We start from the raw sequence: 16,369 nt of genomic DNA, 5'->3' as shown, positions 1-16,369 counted from the left end.
TACCAGGGGCGTCTACCCCACCTGGAGCAACGATCCCACCAGCAGTGCAGGCTCAAATAGATGCACTCGTCATGGCTGTCCAGGGTCTGACAAAGAAACCTTCCAACATCGAGCTGGCACATTGAAGTGGGAGTCCCTTCAGTGCTAATATCCAAGCTGCTCAACCACCACTGAAATACAAGACCCCGAAACTCCCAACATACACTGGGAAGGAGGACCCAGTATGACACATTGGGAAGTTCGAGGATCAGATAGAGTTACTCGGTGTGGAGCATGATTATAGGTGCATGGTATTCCCTACCACTCTCTTTAACTTATCCCAGGAATGGTATTGGAAATTCAAACCTGGATCCATCACTTCCTGGGAGCAGTTCAGGAAGGAATTTTGCAAGGTGTTCAATGTTGGAAGGATTCAAACAGTTTATGCCAATCAGATAGCTGGCATCAAGCAAGGGAAAGATGAATCCCTCAAAGACTACATCGAAAGATACATGAGAGAGGAAAACCAAGCGTCCACAGTAGGAGATAAAGGAAAGTTTGTTGCCATCTCGGCATGAATAATTTAACATAGTCCCTTGTGGGATAGCATACACAGGAACCCCATCAACACCTTGCAGGAGTTCCTGGACCGAGCCGACAAATACATGAAGCTATATGATGCTATCATGAAGGAAGAAAAAGGGATAAACCATTCGACCACTGTCAAGGAAGATACGAACGACGCAAACCCTTAGGGCAGCAGTGGGGGCAACGGTAAAAATAGGAATACCTCAGGTGCTGAGCAGGGTGGAGAAAAGAAAGCTAAGTCAGCACCCGCCGACAAACAGCCTAAGCATCAGCCCTACCAGCCTAGGTTCATCAATTATACCATCCTGACTACATCAAGGGCTGAGATTTACTTGGAAACATACCAGAAGGTACCATACCGAAAGCCACCACCCTTGCATTCAGAAGGAAAGAGAGACAAGAATAAGTTTTATCATTTCCATAATGAATATGGGCACGAAACAAACGAGTGCAAAAAATTGAAGGATGAGATAGAGTTTATTCTATGATCAGGAAAACTCTCGAGGTACCGAGTCTAGACTGAAACCCCGAGTAGGAACCCAGAATTTTGAAGGCAGATGAGTCCACCATTGGAGCCAGCGCCCGTAGACTTAACACTGGATACCATATGCGAGGGGCCCCACATAGTAGGTAACAGTAACAATGCTTGTGAGTGATATGCAAGGACCCTCAGACATGAGGTAGGGGAGTCTTCCTAGTGCATGGCAGTCAAGGAGTGGTCTCCAAAAAATCTGAAGTATGAAAGTGAAACTCTCACTTTTACCGAGGATGACGCCAGGCACGTGAGGTACCCCCACAATGACCCTTTGGTCCTTACCATTCAAATTGCCAATGCCTGAGTGAAGAAATGTTTGGTGGATACGGGAAGCTCAGTAGATATCTTCTAAAAATCATACCTCGAGAAGATGAAGCTCACAGACAAGGACCTGATACCTTGTTCCCAAGTGATATATGAGTTCACAGGAGAATGCCTAGCACCAGCAGGAACTATCAGACTACCGATCACGATGGGGGATGCCCCAAGGCACGAGACTGTGATGCCAGAGTTCCTGGTGGTAGATTGCTCATCGACTTACAATGTAGTGCTCGGGAATCCCTTCCTGATGGCGTTACACGCAACAGTATCTATCTGGCATCTATCTTTGAAGTTCCCCACAAGCGCAGGGCAAGGATGTGTACAGGGTAACCAAAGGGAGGCACGAGAATGCTATAATGCATCAGTGGTCAAGGCAAAGAAGGACCATGCGTAAACAACATGGTAGTAACCTGCTGCAAGAGAAGGAAGGAACCGATGAGGTTGTGAACATGGAAGTTGACGTTGAAAGAAACACTCTACTGGAGCCGAGGGATCCCTTTAACGAAGATTTGTTATTATAACAAGTTTCGCAAAGTGAGGGAAACGACATCGATCCTCACTTTGTGGATGACGTCATGGGGGTAGGACCAGTCAAAGAGCTGGATAAAGTCCTACTAGATGAGGAGGACCCAACTAGAGTAATTAAAGTCGGAAAGGATCTAAAGGTGGAAATTAAGGCACGGTTGGTAGAATTTTTGAAGAAGAACCAAGACGTCTTTGCCTAGTCACTTAAGGACATGGTTGGAATTTCTCCATCTGTGATAAACCATGTCCTCAATGTGGACAAGAACTACCCACTAGTGCAACAAAAGAGGAGACTGCTTGACAGAGACCGATCTCAAGCCCTGAAGGAGGAGGTCAAGTGGCTCAAGGAAAATAGTTTTATAAGGGAGGCCTACTACCCAGATTCAGTATCAAATCCCATGCTGGTCCCAAAGCCAAACGGGAAGTGGAGAACATGCATGGACTTCACAGATCTGAACAAGGCCTGCCCCAAAGACTGCTTCCCACTACCCATAATAGACCAACTGGTCGATGCAACAACAGGACATGAAATACTCTCATTCATAGATGCGTATTTTTGGTATAATAAAATAAGTATGCACCCTCCTGATGAGGAACATACTAGCTTCCGGACAGACAAAGGGTTGTATTGTTATAAGGTGATGCCATTCAGCTTGAAGAATGCAGGAGCCACCTACCAGTGTTTAGTGAATGACATGTTCTGAGACTTGATCAGCAAAAATATGGAGGTATACGTCAATGACATGTTGGTCAAGTCCAAAGACGCTGGAGGGCATGTTCGAGACTTGGAGGAATGCTTTGCAATACTTAGAAAGTATAACATGAAGTTAAACCCTCTTAAGTGCTCGTTTGGAGTTGGTTCTGGTAAGTTACTCGGATACATAGTCAATTCACGTGGAATCGAGGCTAACCCCGAGAAGATCAAAGCATTGATCGACATGAAGTCACCACCACAATCAAACAAGTGCAAAGCTTAACAGGGAGAGTAGCTGCCCTCAGTAGGTTCATATCAAAGTCTACGGACAAGTGTGTCCCTTTCTTTAACTTACTGAGGGGTAACAAGAAGATCCAGTGGACCGAGGAATGTTAGGAAGCTTTCCAAGCCTTGAAGGAGCATCTCGCTCAACCTCCCATCCTAGTGAAGCCAATAGATGATGAAGTACTATTAATCTATTTGGCAATCACCGAGCATGCAATCAGTGCTGCTTTGGTAAAAGAAGAGAATATGGTACAACACCCTGTGTACTATATCAGTAAAAGGCTAGTAGGTGCGGAGTCTAGGTATCCCCCTCTTGAAAAGCTAGCCTACTATTTAGTAATCGCCTCTCGAAAGCTGTGTCCATATTTCCAAGCTCACTCGATCAGAGTCCTGACTGATCAACCGCTAAGACAAGTTCTTTAGAAACCAGAGGCCTTAGGACGATTACTCAAATGGGCAGTGGAACTAAGACAGTTTGATATCACTTATCATCCGAGGACGGTGATAAAAGGACAAGCATTGGCCGACTTCATTGTCAAAGGCACCAAACTTGAAGACCCTTCCTACCAATCGGAGAACGGAGATATCGAGAAGGAAGGAGAAACTCCTATATGGAAGCTATATGTTGATGGAGCATCCAATGAACACAACTCAGGCACATGAATCATACTGATCACTCCAGAGAATCACTGAATCCATTACACTCTCAGATTTGGATTCAACGCTTCAAACAATGAGGCTGAGTATGAGACATTATTAGAAGGATTACACTTGTCTCGGGATATGCATACACATTCCTTGGAGATATTCAGTGATTCCCAGCTAGTGGTGTACCAGGTATTGGGGGAGTATCAAGCCAAGGGACCTAGGATGGTGCAGTTGCTGAACAAGGTGAAGGAATTATTGGTGCAATTCAAGAAATACTCAATTATACAAGTCCCGAGGGAGCGAAATGCTAATGTTGATGCCTTAGCTAAGCTTGCCAGTGCCAGAGATGTGAACACCCTGAATGTCGTTCCCATCAAATACTTGGTAGAAAGAAGCATAACCGAGCAGGATGCAATACCTGTTGAGATATGAGATACATGGATGACCGCCATTATTAACTATCTCAACCAAGGAGTAGTACCCAGTGATCAGAATAAAGCAAGGAAGTTGGTGAGATAAGTTGCATGATATGTGATAGTCGAAGGGGTCCTGTACCGACGAGGGTACTCCCTACCACTGCTAAGGTGCGTTACACCCGATTAGTCAAAGCTATTAATGATCAAGGTACACGAGGGGTTTTGTGGAGATCATGCTGGGGGGCATAACCTATCAAAGAAAATCCTAAGACAAGGATACTTTTGGCCAACGATGAATGAAGACTCGATGGAGTATGTCAGAAGATGCCACAAGTGTCAGGTTCTCCAAGATACCCTGGGCAGCACCTAACGAAGTAACACAAATTCAAAGCCCTTGGCCCTTCGCTGTATAGGGGATCGACTTGATCAGAAAGCTACCTACAGGAAGAGGAGGAGTCCAATTTGCTGTTGTAGCCGTGTACTACTTGACCAAGTGGACTGAAGCAGAACCGTTCGCCACCATAACCTTGAAGAAAGTCTTAGAATTTGTCGTGAAGAATATCATATGTCAATTTGGCCTACCAAGGAAGATAGTCTCAGATAACGGGACTCAATTCGGTAGTGACATGTTCACCAACTTTTGTACGAGGCATGGAATCACAAAGAGATTTTCCTCTATAGCACACCCCTAAGCTAATGGTCAAGTAGAAGCAGTGAACAAGACTATTAAAGACACTATGAAGAAATGCCTTGAACAAGCCAAAGGTGCCTGGCCAGAGTTACTTCCGGAGGTCCTATGGTCACATCAAATGACGGCACGAATGGCGACAAGTCATACACCATTCTCTTTGGCATTTGGGTATGAAGCCATATTGCCAGTTGAACTAACTCCCCCATCGCATAGATGGGAGACATACGATCAGGGGAGGAACCATCAATTGATAGAAGAGTCGCTCGATTTAATCGAAGAAAGATGAGAAAAGGCGAGTCTCAGAGTAGTAGCACATCAAAAAATAATGGCCAGATACTTCAACTCCAAAGTGAAAGATCTAAAATTCCAATTTGGGGACTTAGTACTCAAGAGGGAGTTCCTAAACACTAAGGACACTACAACAGGGCTACTAGGACCTAACTGGGAAGGGCCATACCTTGTGGAGGAGGTGATCTCACCGGGGATGTACAAAATTACTCGACTGAATGGAGAACTAATCAAAAACTACTGGAATGGTGAACACCTCCACCGGTACTATAAGTGAAGCTGTTCAGCAGTGGCACAAGTTTTAATTTACAAATGTAGTATTTTTCAAATTATCTATGTAACAGTCATTGTGCTTCAATGAATGAATTTAATTTCTTAAGTTTCTCTTAATTCTTTAAAGTGGATTCAATAAGGAACAAGTCCTAGGACCTTGTGGCCAAATTTATGGATCATTTCGATCTTGGTTCTTGAGGAGCCTATCGACCCATACGATCCAAACGAGAGATAGGTCCTAGGACCTTGTCGCCAAAATATGGATCATATTTGATCTTGGTTCTTAAGGAGCCTATCGACCCATACGATCTAAACGAGAGACAGGTCCTAGGAATGGATCATGTTCGATCTTGGTTCTTGAGGAGCCTATCGACCCATACGATCCAAATGAGAGATAGGTCCTAGGACCTTGTCGCCAAAATATGGATTATGTTCGATCTTGGTTCTTGAGGAGCCTATTGACCCATATGATCCAAACGAGAGACAGATCCTAGGACTTTGTCGTTAAAATATGGATCATGTTCGATCTGGGTTCTTTGAGGAACCTATCGACCCATACGATCCAAACGAGAGACAGGTCCTAGAACCTTGTCACCAAATTATGGATCATGTTCGATTTTGGTTCTTGAGGAACCTATCGACCCATACGATCCAAAAAAGAGACTAGTTTGAGGACCTTGTCGTCAACTCATTTGATCATGGTCGATCTTGGTTCTTGAGGAACCTATCAACCTATACGATCAACAAAAGAGACTGGTCCGAGGACCAGTCACCATTATTTGATCACGTTTGATCCTGGTTCTTGAAGAACCTATCGACCCATACGATCAAAAAAGAGACTGGTTATCAGATCATAATTGAATCTGGTCCTTGAGGGACTGATCAATAGTTTGATCTAAGACTCGTTATAGGCTCGATTAGCCCATCTAGACCCGGTTGGTCCAACTTAGACACTTCTGTCCACAATCATCATAACGAGTACACGGGAGATTACGTAGATCATGATCGACACTTGCTACATAATCTGGATCAGTGTATAGGTATCATTACTATTGAGTATGAAACCATCACCCGACTACCAATGAGGGACAAGCATTTGCTGCTTGGATCATTGGGTGAAAATGATAGTATTATGTGTCTAAATGCTCGAAGCAAGGCATGGTTAAGTAGCAAGTGACCAAGGCTTTTAAACCCATGATCACTTGCGGGGCATATAGTACATATCGATCGGGGTATACACAAGCAATGAGGACGTGACCTTGAGTACTAAGCAAGCTCAAGTTTTTCTAGGACATTTATTCAACATATGTTTCGAAAATGCAATAAAAAAAATAAAAAAGGCATTGGTGAGGAGACTCCTAGCCATGTCCCTTATAGGGTGGTCGGCCAATCCATCAACCCTATAGGGTGGTCGGCTTATAACCCATGGGGTGGTCGACCTGACCTGTTTTGTTCATGGTACTTGGTGAAGTATCATACTACTCACATTACCATGGTTGTTAACATGAAAAACATAAAAGAGTAAGGATAGTATGGGACGTGGAATACATGTGTTCAGAGTATACTAATACCTGAACCAATGAGGGTTGTGAGTTAATATACTTAGTAAGCATTGGAGATAAATGTTTTCTATCAATGCACTGAATACTCATAACAAAAAAGCATAAAGGCATAAAATGTCATATGTAAAAATTGTCAAGTACAAGGTGCCCCACCAATGGCATGAAAGGAAAGACAGAATAAAAGGCCAAGAGAAGACTAACTAGGGTGAGGAGAATCATCTGAAAGACCACCTTGAGCCTCGGCAGCCTCACGAGCCAGACACTTCCTAAGCTCCTTTGCCCGCGTCTTCTCGGGAAGGAAATCCAAGTTCAGATCTTTGTTGGACTTCCAGATCAATTAGAAGTAAGAGAAAGATGTCTCTGAATACTTTTCTCGAGCCTTGTCCCGGGTAGCTTTGACCTCTTGCTCCTTCTCGAAAAGAACATCCTTCCACAATTGGTCTATGTCAGCAATCAGCTTCTCTTTCTCAGCTTCAGAATTTTGGAGTTGATCGGCAAGTTTCTCCTCCATATGGATTATCCTAAGAGTCAACTCAGTCACTTCCTACTGTTTAAGCTCCATGGTACTACGAAGGATGTTAATCTCTTCATCCTTCGAAGCAATGTCAGCATCCCTAGAGCTGAGAACACGCCTAAGGTCCAGCACCTCTTGGCGGACAGTTTCAAGCTCAGAACGAAGGTTGGAGAGCATAGAGGTATACTCCACAGACCTGTCACAAACATGAGAGATCAGCATCAATGCCTGCAAAAACATATAAGTGTTAGATAAACATCAGCACACAAGTTAACGAGATAAGAAGAGAACTGTAAAGGACTCACACTCTGAATGTCTAGGAGTGACTTCATTAGAATGGTGCTCAAGTCCTCATTCTTAATCCCATTAAAAGTCATTGTCGTCTTCTCTAAATGAGATGCTCAGTCCATGAGGGCACCTAAGTTCCGTATAGCAGACTCGTGTGGCTCCGATAAGGGAGCAGGCACAGAATAGGAAGCGCCCGCATCAATGAAAATGGGAGGAACTGGAGTAAACAGAGATGGATCTACCTCTGCAAAAAGAATAGATGCCAAAATAATAAAACTAGATGCCAAAGGATTCGGAGGAGACACCTCGAGAGGAACCTCCATTACCGACTCAACGTCAACCCTGGCCTTTTTTTCCACTCGAATAGAAGGACTGGCCTCGGCAGGAGTCGACCTCTGTTGGGTATGAACAAAACCAAACACGTCTAAGCCTGCAAAATAAGATCAAATGTTAGAAGGATATTAAGCACATATGAATCATAAAATAAAGGTGATACAGTGTCGAACCTTCTGAATGAGATTCGGGCTTGAACGTAGTCTCATCAAAGTCATCTGAAGCAAGCGATGAGTAAGCGACAGATGCACCCACCTCATCACCCCCCTGTCCAGCTAGCACAGGAAAAGAGGGTACCTCCTTGACATGAATGAGTCCTGGGGAGTCTATGGCGCTCACGGGCTCAGGACCATCATAATTTGGAACATAAGCTATAGTAAGAGGAAACAACCCGCCCTTCCTAAGGTTCTATGAAGTAACGAGGGTCTTGACATTCTTCTCCTCAGGGGTCATGCCATTCAATGCCTTGGCCGTAACTATCATAGATTGGGTCAGGAGCGGTCTATAAAAAGGCCCAACATGCTTAAACTTGGAGTAGTTAGCCTCTGTGTCCTTAGTGAAGAAATAGTTGTCGGCATATCTAAATGCCTTGCTATTTCTAGAGATCTCTTCCAAGAAGGTGTTCGTACCCTCGCTCATATAATGGTGGAAGTGGAAATACCCCGAGTTGCGCTAAGAAGGGTTCGTCTTCAGGTCAAATAAGTAGTGGTTATCGTGAGGCACGGGGGCAGCCCATTTTCTGCAGTGATAAATAATGTACAACGCAAATAAGATCAAGCTCGCATTAGGAGCCAGTTGAGAAGGACTAATACCAAAATAGTCCGCAACGCTACAGAAGTATGGATGAAGAGGAAGTAGGGCGCCAGACTTGATGGCAGAACGTGTCCAAGCGCACATACCTAGAGGGGAGTCCTTAGCTCTGTCATCTGGACCAGGGATAGTAATAGACATGCCAGAGAGGTCAAAGGTTTTCCTTAAGTTCTTTACCTTCTCTTCAGTCATGTCAGAGGAAGCCCCCTTGAACCACACAACCTCATAATCAGTAGGGCGAGGCTTCTCAACCAGTTTCCATATGATCTCACTAGCCAAGGTGGCCCCAGAACTGGATGAATGGAACTCCCTTTGTCGTCTCTTCTTTTGCTGCGCAGCTGGTGAGACTGTCTTACTCTTGGAAAGAGGGAGAATCACCTTAGGACGAAACCTGTGAATAGAACGCTTCTGAGGATGAGTAGCATGGCGATGAGAGCCCTCGGTATGTTCTCTCTGAGAAGAAGAGTGATGGGGAGCCCAACTGGTATCTTGATACAAAGGGCATTGCAATGAGTCCCACTAACCTAACATATCCCGCTGAGAAGAATGACTTCGCTGAGATGTGCCTTGAGATCTGCGGGGTGTACTATGCTGAGAAGAGATTTGAGAAGAGCTAGGCGAAGAACCTTGAGTGTTGTGCCTGGAAATATGAGGATTATCTTTGGAAGGTTGCCGAGTTGTCTGTTTTACTCTTGCCCTTGGGCTATACCTTTTCAAAAAGTATTCCTCACTGAAAAAATATAAAGCGGAGCGAGGGAAAATCCTTTTCACCCTTTCCAAGAACTCCTAGGGAGTACGCTCGTTTACTGACTTGTCTAATGAAGAGGAGCTGGACATCTGCAACAGAAGAAAAATAAAGAGTAAAGTTAGTGAGTGAGCATAATGAAGCCAATAGCTGGGGGCATATACATGAACTAAGGAGCAAAAATGAACAAATCATGAGAAAAAGTCTATATAGGGGGTTGGCCCAGTGAGACTAAACCTGGGCCGACCACCTTGGATCCATAAGATTTCAAAGCATGAAAGATGGGGCATAGGTGGTTGGCATACCACCTTAGGCCTACCACCCTAGGGATGCAAACCTTCGAAAAAATGCCAGAGAACTAAAGTTCAAGTCTCCAATAAAAGTAATTTGTACAGTACAAGGAAGCCCCCAAAGAGATCAGTTGAGAAGAGAAACAAATATTTTTAGGGTCCTAGGTGGTTGGCTTATGCTTGGGCCGACCACCCTGGATCCCTGGAAGTCGCCCAAGGGTGTGGTGGTCAGCCCATGATTGGAAACTCGGGGTGGTCGGCCCTAACCCTAATCCCTAGACCTGGAAATCGCATAAGGCAAGGAGAGGGAAGCCTGGAGGTACTCGGCCCATGATTGGAAACTCTGGGGGTGGTCGGCCCTAACCCTAATCCTAGACCTGGAAATCTCATAAGGCAAGGGAAGAGAAGCCCTGGAGGTACTCGACCCATAATGAAGCCTTAGGGGTGGTCGGCCCATGAGGGAATAGGCATCCCTGGAAATCGCCTATGCTAGGGTTTGAAATCCTATAAATTGCAGGCTAATAATCTTAAAGGGGTGGTCGGCTTAGGGTTTTACATCTTCTGGAAATTGCCTATCCTAGGGTATCACAAACTTAAAATCGCATGTGCTAGGGTTTGTAACCCTGGAAATCTTCCAAGCTAAGGAATTTCACAAAGAAATCGTAACTTGATTCAAATAAGTAAATTATATTGGATCAAAATAAAACAAAACAAGAAGATTCAGATAGATTCCTCAAAGATTCAAAGTATTTCTTCTAAATCTAAGCACATTTAAATTAAACGGTGTAAGGATTAGGAGAAAGTACTAACCCAAATAAAGATATGAGTTTGATGAAGAATTGAAGAAATCGGGCTTGGAGACTCCTATGGGTGAGGCGCATAGAGCAAGGGAGTGAGAAGTGAGGCCCTACTTATAACCTCTCAGGCTAACCAAATAATTTTAGGAATTCAAATTTCCTTGAAAAATATCTGGTATGGTTAAAGTTTCAAATTCCTTGAAAAATATCTATATTTTTAGGAATTCAAATTCATTGAAAAATATCTTATATTTTTAGGAATTAAAATTCCTTGAAAAATATTTTGTATTTTTAGTAATTAATATCCTTGGAAAATATATTATATTTTTAGGACGTCAAAACTCCTTGAAAAATATATTATATTTTTAGGACTTCAAGTTTCCTTGAAAAATATGTTGGATTTTTAGGAATTACAATTATCATTGAAAAATTCGTGATGAGCAAAGTATCGATAGTTAAAAAAGTACTACGTAATATCCCGAAGGACTTGACTTTTACAATATTGCTACGGTATGCTTCTTAGGCCACGAGCAAGTTTACCGTAATGTTGAGCACATTAGAATAAACTTGGGGGGCAAATATTATCTCTAAAAAATATGAGGATGGCATGGCGAATGAGAAAGCGGCACATGGCATCACGAATCAGGGAAAAACGACGAAGTATTGAAAAAAGACCGACGAACAAAAAAGATAGGTCCAGGAGCTATAGGGAGGTTGGCCAGGGCAAGACCCCGTATGTAATGACCCAAAATTACTAATAAAGCTTAAGGGCCTTGATTAGTGTGCCAAGAGGGCATAATTGGAAGTTATGTGAATTAATGGTGTGAGAATGCATGTTTATGAGTATTGGATAAGCATGCGGGCCCTGTTTGGTTGGTAAGGGAATAATTGTAATTTTGGCCCGTTAGGGCATAAATGTGGTCATTTGTGATAAACTGTTGAGACCACATTATTATGTGGATATATGTGTTTGCAGCTTTTAGCACGAGGCGATCTTAGGGAGTAGCGGGAAAAGTCACAATAGGATCCGACACTTGACTTGGGAATGAGTCAAGGAGGACTTCGGATGTTAGGTGGTTATTTGGGTTATCGGGTTATGGAAATAAATAATTTGAGATATATTTGAGGTTAGGAAGCCTAGGTGGGAATATCGGGGAATTTTACCATTTTGCCCTCGGTGACGTTTTTTGTACCCCGAGCCTTGGGTTTAATTTAAGTAACTTAAGTAAAATAAAACAAAGGAGAGGAAAAAGCTAGAACTTTGCCAACCGACCCTTCCCTTCACACTCACCTCAACTCTCCTTTTTCTCTCTCAAGGAAACCATGGAACCAAGGGAAGACTTGAATGGAAACTCAAGAATTTGAGCTGGAGCTGTGGGGTGGATTTCTGTAGCAACCTCAAGTTTCAGACTAGGGGTTTAGGGGAGTATTGAATTGTGGTTTAGCTGACTTAATTCTATAGTTTTGGCTGGGTTCTAAGAGTTTTTGGATTTTGATATTGAAGATTTAACTAGGGCTAAGGCTTGGGAATTAACTCAGCAACTAGTTGGTGGACTTGCTCTTCAGTAAAGGTAAGCTTTTCATAATAGTTTAGCATCTGAATTCTGGGATTTCTGGTTGTTCTAAGAGGTTTTGGGTTTCAAAGATTGAGATGTTGTTTTGATGAGTTTCTAGACTAGGTTTCTGTTGGGTTATGTTGTTGAAATCATGTTAGAATGTTGGGATAATTGAATTGTGTTATTGGGATGGTTTAGGGTGGATTTGGGTGAGGTTTGAATGTTACAAATGGTAGTTTTTCTGGGTTTGCGGGGCTGGGCCGCGGCTCTGTTCTAGAGTGTCGCGGTCGTTTGGAGCAAGGAAGAGCCAGGAAGGCTCTGAGATGAGGGAGTGCCGCGGCGCCACAGAGGGAGTGCCGCGGTGCCACAGGGGTAGGGCCACAGTGCGTGTCTGTGTTCAGGGAGGCCTAGCCTCTGTCTCAGGGGCGGGCCGTAGCATGGGTTTTGAGGGCCGCGACCCTTAAGGGAATTTTTGGCCTTTTGGAGTTTTTAAGCGTGGGAACCTATCCAAGGGTACTCGGGATCGATCCCACTACCGTGTTTGGTGGAATTCGATGTCCTGGAGGCTAGAACTCTATATGGAAACCCTTATACAATTATTGATGGAATTCTTTATCATGGTTGTGACTAGGTGTACGCTTGGGCTCGGGGCAAGGTCGCTCGGGGGTCGTCTTTCCTAAACAAAGCACTTGGAATTAAAGGTAAGAAAACTGCACCTGTATATGTGGATAGGATGGGACTAAGTGTTCCTTATACTTGTATGCATTGTTATATGTTTGTGATAAACCATGTGAATATGTTGGGACTAAGAGTTCCCTATAATTGTATGAATTTCATGAGGTGGTATTATGCCATGGGGACATGTGATGAACAACCTAAGGGTGCCGAAATCAATACTTGCGCACAGGGCGCGACTCAGCCACTGGTAGCTGAGGACAACTTAATAATCACTGAGCTCGGTTAAGTTGGCCAGAGTCAGTGGGTATAATACTGGGCTTGGCCTAAGCGAGCCACAGACAGTTGATTAAATGGAGGGTGCGGCCTACGGGCGTTAACCCTCGTTGTTGCTTGACATGTATTCTATTGTTAATTGTTGTGTATGATGTGCTGAATATCTGGAACTAGATCATTGGTTATTGACTGATGAGCTCAATTGAATGAATGCTATGGCTTGCTGGGTAATTGATTAATGTCTTGTAAATCATTTGGTTATGCTCTGTGAATTACTTAGCCGTTAATATTGGTTATGTTATGAAACTATGTTTTCTTGCTAGGCCTCGGCTCACGGGTGCTACGGGGTGCAGGTAAAGGCAAGGGTAAGATGAGTTGACCATGAGTTGGAGAGCTCTGGGGGCAAGGTGTACATTGTCAGCTGCTCGGCTGCCACGGTCAAGGGATTGTATAGGGACGGGAACCTAAAGCGTGTTTTTTGCCATTAGAGTGGCTTGGTTATTTATTTGTTTTGGAAATTCTGTAATTACGTTATTTAAACCTTGATTTGGGATCCCATGTACCAAATATTGGTTTTAATGAAAATTATTCGTTTATAACCGAAATCTTTTAAACCTAACCTGTTTGTGTCATTAGATTCACCTTTCTAATCAATTGACTTGATTAGCAAGTCTTGCACTATTTCAAATACACAGTATAACGGTCTTGGCTACCCAGGGCGTTACACCGTAGGGGTGGTCGCCTGACCCCTACCCCCAGGGGTGGTCAGCTTGACATGCTCAAGAGCCACCTGGGTGGCTGCCCACCCTATTCTTCATATGGTGGTCGGCCTAAACTCCCAAGTACACTTCACTGAGAAATACTTGCACTCGTGCAAACTGAGATCAAACAGGTCTAGCACCCAGAAGATCACAGGTCTAGCACCCATAAGATTAACAAGTCCAGGACCCAGAGGGTCATCAGGCCTAGCACCAAGGTCTCATAGACCAACCAAGACTTTCCCAGATGTTTCAATCGTGCATCATCTACCATGATCCAAAGAAACAACGAGAAACTCACGATCTCATAATAATGGGGAGGTGGACACGTATCTCCACTACCTAATAATCGTGTACCAAACCACGGTCTCAGTATTATTGATCTTGTAACAACCCCTGGATACTATAAATAGAGGACCCAGGGCTTCGTTTCAGGGGATTGCTTTTTCTGGAATTTTTGAGATCTGAAGAATTTTTGGGGAGAAACTTTGGGCAAATTAGTAACGAGTGAATAGTTTTGTTCATCAGTGTAATTGTCTATCGAGTGATTCAATACTAAAATCTAAGTGGATCAGGTTATTACTGTTCATCAGAACAGGGCTGAACCACTATAAAATTTCTGTGTGTTTGTTTAAGATATTCGTACTCTGTCGTTTATTATATTTATTTTGTTCAAAATGTGTCATATATTGTACATACGACTGTTGACCAAGTTCACAGGTCAATAAAGAGAGAAAATAATAAATATCTTATTTATACTATGATATTTATTTATTTAATTTAAAACTGATATTTTAAGATAAAGTTAATTTTAAATTAACTGATATTTATGTTGGAATAAATATCTTTTCTTAAAAGTTGATTAAATAAACAAATGAGAAAATTAGGGCAACCCTAATAGGGTTGGATGACACATACTGTACAGTACAGTGTGTGGCGCCTAGCATTAGGGATTTTATCCCTGGTATTTGAATTTTTAATTTCAAATAAATTTGTTTAATCAGTTATTTAATTATTCTTTTTAAATATGATTTAAATAGATAATTAAATGATAATATCTAATCAATTTTAATTTGAATTATATTTTAATTAAATAAAGATTATTTAATTAGATTAAATATCTTTATAAATCTGATATAAATGATATTCAGATAGAGATGTATAATCAAACTCTCTCTCTAAAGCGATAGTTTTTCCTAAACCTGAAAACTATTCTAAACATTTTCTCTGTCAAAACTCTCTAGATCTCATGTGTTGAGTACATCTAGGGAGTCACATAAATCAACATTTTGAATCCTACGTGCCCACACACGTCCTTGTGTGTTTAAGGATTGGTCTGGAAGATCTGGGTGTGAGATCTCAGAACATTGGATAGGAAGATCGTTGATTTATACAAAAAGAGTCAATGACACTTGATAGGCTACAAGAGGTAATCCCTGATCTATTTGTATGCGATTTAATATTTATATATGTATATGATCCTGGTTGGTATTAATATTTATTAAAACAGGTCCATATATTCCGCTGCGTACCTTTGATTTGATCATTTAATACCAACATGATTCACGACCCAACTCTTACAAGGGTTGGTATTTACTGATTTCCCTTAGTGGGTTGTGGGCCCTTTTGGGCCATTTTGCTTTCTGGGCAATATTGTGTTGCGTTTTGGGCCTAATACGATTTTTGTTGGGAAAGTGAAATTTCACCACCATAAAGTTACAACTCTAAATAGTAAATATCAAAAATTAAAATATAAAATATGATGGGAAACATAAAATCGAAATCAAAATGTCTCTATGTTAGAGATATGGAAATTCTTGAAACAAAGCTTGCCACAATGAGAATCGTTTTCCAAATTCTTTATTCGAAACCTTTTCCAAGTTGCTTGTGTTGGTATTACATGTACAAATCAAAATGTTTAGCAGAAGGTGTATTACAAAAAAAATCTTTTTAATATCGAGCCTAGATCAATATATGTATGTATACATTAAATCAAACACAATAAAATATAGATCCAAATTTAATACCTCTTGTAGCTTATCAAGTATCATCGTTGTCTTTTAGTATATAATAATGAACATCCAATCCACGAGATTGCACAAAGATCCACACCGATCTTCCAAGAAACATGCCCCATCCCACCCCAAACGAGCACTTTAAGAGGTTAAGTTTCATATCATAGTGCTTCAAAATGGTGAAGCATTCTGCTAGATCTTGAACGTGCCCCCAACCTTTTTTGATTTAACCAGCATATCATCAACATAACCCTCCATGTTATTACCAATCAGGCTTTTAAACATCATGTTTACCAAGCACTGATACGTCGCACCAGCATTTTTAAGTCCAAATGACATTACTTTGTAGCAGTACAATCGGTTTTGAAGCTAGTATGCTCCTCATCGGGAGGGTGCATGCTGATTTGATTGTACCCTGAGTAGGTATCCATAAACATAAGAACTTCATGCCCTGCAGTTGTTGGTAACTGGTTTACCATATGCGCAGTAAAAAGCACGGGGTGTTGG

This window comes from Humulus lupulus, chromosome 5, assembly GCF_963169125.1.
Source record: "Humulus lupulus chromosome 5, drHumLupu1.1, whole genome shotgun sequence".
Taxonomy (NCBI): Eukaryota; Viridiplantae; Streptophyta; class Magnoliopsida; order Rosales; family Cannabaceae; genus Humulus; species Humulus lupulus.
The sequence above is the reverse complement of the archived record's forward strand: the minus strand, read 5'-3'. Positions refer to the sequence as shown.